Raw genomic sequence first — 5,000 nt, 5'->3', positions numbered from 1 at the left:
CACTCACGCACGCACGCACTCACACACACACACACGCACACACGCACACACGCACACACACACACACTCACACTCACACACGCACTCACACACGCACACACACACACACACACACACACACACACTCACACACACACACACACACACTCACATACACACACACACACACACACAGGTCCTTATAAACATGTACAGATGTGTGTGTGTTCATACCAGAGTGGTGTTAGAGTCACGGCTGCCATCTTGTGGCCCCTCCTCTCTGTAGTCAGTCAGCGTTTAGAGTCAGGCTCTCACTGTCCATCAGCAGGAAGCAGCCTCTTGCCGTAACCATGGCCACCACGCGCCAAGCAGCAGGCCAGTGAGGTGACGAGAGGTGTGTTGCGCTCCTCAGCTGAAGGACCCGCCCACACGTCCAGCCTTGCCAGCTTTTATTTCTCATTCGTTGTTAAACCAAAGAGCATCTCTCCATCTTTACGTACCTGATGGGGTGGACAGAGATGAGCTTTGCCTTCCGGCACACACACACACACACACACACACACACACACACACACTGCAGATCACTGACAGGTGGCAAGTTCAGGAGTGTGTGCAGTGAGCATAAAAACACTACAGCCATCACCAGTGAGGGGCTTCCTAGGAGTTAAGTTTCCTGCTGTGCGTGTGTGTGTCTATCTGTGTGTGTGTGTGTGTGTGTGTGTGTGAGTGATCAGGGAGCTACAGGTGTTCGCTCAGAAGCCTTTATCGTCACGGCGCCCCCTAGCTGTCTCCAGAGAGGAGGTCAGATAGATGAGCTCAGGCTGATGGGATGTGACTGTGAGCTTGACTCTGTCACCTGGACCTGGTAAACCACTTTAACAGCAGGTGAGGGAGAGGCCACTTAGAGTTTAGCCCATAGTCAAGGCCAGAACACACTCTTCACATCTCACTCTGTGTGTAGACTACCCCTCTGAACACACACACACACACACAGATATATATACACACACACACACACACAAACATACACACACACACACACACTCAGATATACACACACACCCACAAACATACACACACACACACATACTCAGATACACACACACACACACATACTCAGATACACACACACACACACACACACACCCCTGGTGCCATTTTCAAATGTAACCTCCATCAGCTCCCTTCTTCCAACCCCCACTCGTCTCCCGCTCTGGTCCCTCTTCTCTCTGCGGTCCACCCCCCCTGGTGGACGCTGCTGCCACTGCGCCCTGAGGAGGCCCCGGCACCGGCACCAGCACCCCCCCCCCCCAGCTGCAGGCCCTCAGAGGGGGGTCCTGTGTGACGGAAGTTGCCATGGTGTCTCCCGGGGAACAGAATGTATAACAAGTTCTAGAATGTACACGGAACACTCCGAGGAGCCTCAGGGGTTGCCGGGGGCGATGAGGCATAGTAGGCTGAGAGATTGAGGAGAATGGGGGGGGGAGGGGGCTCCATGACTGAACTGTCCAATGGGGGATGTACCTGTGGGGAAGGGAGGGGCTACCTCTCGGAGAAGCGGCTGTGTGGACGAGCTGAAGAGACGCCGTCACTGGCCAAGTGGATGGACGGACGGATGGATGGTTGGGTGGTGAGGATATTCCTGAAGGCCTCTCCGCTGACTGACTGGCGGGGCGGGAGTGTGAGTGTGTGTGTGTGTGTGTGCGGCCATCGAGCTGTGATGCCACGTGGTCAGCTCCCGCCCCCCCCCCTCTCCTATACTATCTTACAGGGCACTCATGATATATTGGAATTGTAGTAAACTCACTTGTAAAGTATATGTGTACGTGTGTGTATACATGTTCTGACTGCGACTGTATGTGTATATGTGTGTGTGTGTGTGTGTGTGTGTGTGTGTGTGTTACTTTACTAGAAGTGGTTCTGTGTGCGTGTGTGTTTATGTGTTACTTTACTTCAGCCCTGTTCACCAACTCAAGACTTTTGCTCACTCGTGGCTTTGTAGCGTCACACAAACACACATACACATACACACATACCGCCTAGGAGCCCTGCAGAGTGTGTGTGTGTGTGTGAGTGTGTAGAACCCTGACTGTGATCCTCTTGCAAGCGTGTGTTTGGAACCCTAGACCAATGTTCTTGCTTGTGTGTGTGGGGAGTCCCAACAGCGACCTTCACACACCCAGAAGGGTCCAACCCCCTCCGTTGTACAACACACAGCAGTAGTTAGATACCCGGCGGCATTGCTCGGTGCCATACCTGCCCCCCCTCTCCCCCCAGACACCCCCACGGCCACCACCGCTTGCTTTTACACACACCCCACATTATGTCAGCACAGCCACACACACACACACACACACACACACATACATTCCACTGCCCCTGTCTCCAATGCTTCAGATTGGAGTTATGTACCCCCCCCCCCCCCCCACCCTTTTCCCCCATCACTGTGTGTGTGTGGCCGCCCGCTTCCCCTTGTAAGCAATAATAAGGAACCTTTGCTAAGCCATGATGGAGGATGCTCTCCCAGGGGCCTGTTATCCCGCGCAAGGCTGAGCAGGAGTAAACAAATAAACAAATAAATAAATACAAAAACAAAGAAACAAACAAAAAAAAGAAACAAAGTGTGTTATTAATGATGGTGATCGGTGTATTCTATTAAACCTGTATTTGAAGATCCTCCTCTGTTCTCTCTAAGAGCTGTGTTTGAATATAGCCATGACATCACTTCCTGTCAGGCAGACTTGCTCGCTCAGGACTGGGCTGCCTAATCAAACACACACACACACACATATATATACTGACTACACACACTTTATACACGCACACACTTTATACTTCAGCAGACATCTTATCCACAGGATACCTCTCATATACAACATATCATAGCAAACAGATACACTCCAAAACACTCTCTGTCTCACACACACACACACAGGGATTACCTCACACACAACACAGACACACACAACACACTTGGTGGCATACATACATAACAAACTGACAAACAAAGTTGAACATAAAAGTGCCATTCTCAGTGTCACATTGAATAACTGATAACATGAGTAACTATCCCTCTTTTTCTTTCTTCCTGCTCTCTCTGTCTCTCTCTCTCTCTCTGCCCACTTGTTCTCTCTTTCTCCTCTCTCTCCCTGCTCTGTCTTTCTCTGCCTTCTTTCTCTCTCTCTCTCTTTCTTCCTCTCTCTCTCTCTCTCTCTCTCTGCCCTCTCTCTAAAGCTTTGCCTTCTGTGTGGGTTCTGAGGGGTTCACCCCCACCCCATGTTGCTAGGCAACCACTAGCCCCCCCACACCCCTGTGATGCTGTGTTCTAGTATATACCTGACTGTGTATCTTTAAACTGGTGATTATGAACATGCATAAAGATTAGAGATATTCTGTGTCAGCTGTGGTTTCTTGCCCTATGGGTTCAGCTCATAACAGCTCCATAAACAACACTGAACACATGGACACGTCATTCCAGTTCAATAACATACACACACACACACACAATCATTAATCAGCAACCCTGGACGCATGGAGTTGTCATGGCAGTTCATTAACACACACACTCACCCCCTCATTAACAAACACACACTCATTGACTCATAACTCATTAACACAGCAACAACTCGTAAGACTGACTAACACATCAACACTAAAACGTGTCGTCACAAATGCACTGATGCTAAAATAATGGACACACAATAGATGAAGATGGACAGACAATAGATGAAGATGGACACACAATAGTATAAAAAAGTACATAATGGCGCTCCACCGCCTGAGTAGTAGTCCCAGTCTTTGCGTCTGACATCTGGTGATGCATAACAGGACATTTAATAACACACTGGGGCTGGTGTGTGTGTGTGTGTGTGTGTGCAGTCACACAAGTTAGAGGGAAGTTAGAAAGAGGGACCGGTACAGTATGGAGTTGAATTCAGATCGAACAAGATGGAAGGGAGTGTGTTAGAGAGAAGGAGTGTGTGCTAGTGTTGAGTTAGAGAGTGTGTGTGTATTTACGGGTGTTTTTCCTGACACACACATACACTCCCCTGTTCCGAAAAAGACGAGTGTTCTGTCTAACAAACACACATACACATACACACACACAGCCCAAAGAGAGGAGTGCTCTGTCTGACACACACACAGGTCCCAAAGAGAGGAGTGTTCTGTCTGACACACACACACACACACACAGGTCCCAAAGAGAGGAGTGTTCTGTCTGACACACACACACACACACACACACACAGGTCCCAAAGAGAGGAGTGTTCTGTCTGACACACACACACACACACACACACACACACAGGTCCCAAAGAGAGGAGTGTTCTGTCTGTGGCCTGCCTGCTCTGTGAGCCGTGATTAAAGCACAGAACTGCACCTGACACTGCACATGTGCACACACTCACACTTCATTTCTCTTACTTCCTCCCTCTCTCTCCCTCTGTTTCTCTCTCTCTCTCCCTCTCTCTGTCTCACTTTCTCTGTGGGTGTGTCACTCTCTCTGTTTCTCTATCTCCCTTTTTCTCTCCTTACATCTCTTCCTCTCTCTCCTTCCCTTTCATTCTCTCTCCTCCCCTCCCCCCCCTCTCTCCTCCCCTCTCCCCTCTCTCTCTCCCCCCCTCTCTCTCCCTCCCTCTCCCTCTCTTTTATCCCTCTCTCTCTCCCCTCCCTCTCTCTCTCTTTCCCTCCCCCCTCTCTCTCCCTCCCCCTCTTTTTTTATACCTCTCTCCCCCTCTCTCTCCCTCCCTCTCCCTCTCTTTTTATCCCTCTCTCTCTCTCTCCCTCTCTCTCTCTCTCCCTCCCCTCCCTCTCTCTCTCTTTCCCTCCCCCACTCTCTCTCTCCCTCTCTCTCCCTCCCTCCCCCTCTCTTTTTATACCTCTCCCCCCCTCTCTCTACCTCCCTCTCCCTCTCTCTTTTTATCCCTCTCTCTCTCTCTCTCTCTTTTTATCCCTCTCTCTCTCTCTCCCTCCCCCCCCTCCCCCTCTCTTTTTATACCTCTCCCCCCCTCTCTCTACCT

The sequence above is a fragment of the Alosa pseudoharengus genome, unplaced genomic scaffold, assembly GCF_046254945.1.
Source record: "Alosa pseudoharengus isolate Yale_2024_CS ecotype anadromous, Long Island Sound unplaced genomic scaffold, YU_APseudo_1.1 YU_APseudo_1.1_scf_8, whole genome shotgun sequence".
NCBI classification, from domain to species: domain Eukaryota; kingdom Metazoa; phylum Chordata; class Actinopteri; order Clupeiformes; family Clupeidae; genus Alosa; species Alosa pseudoharengus.
Note: the sequence above shows the minus strand (reverse complement) of the source record.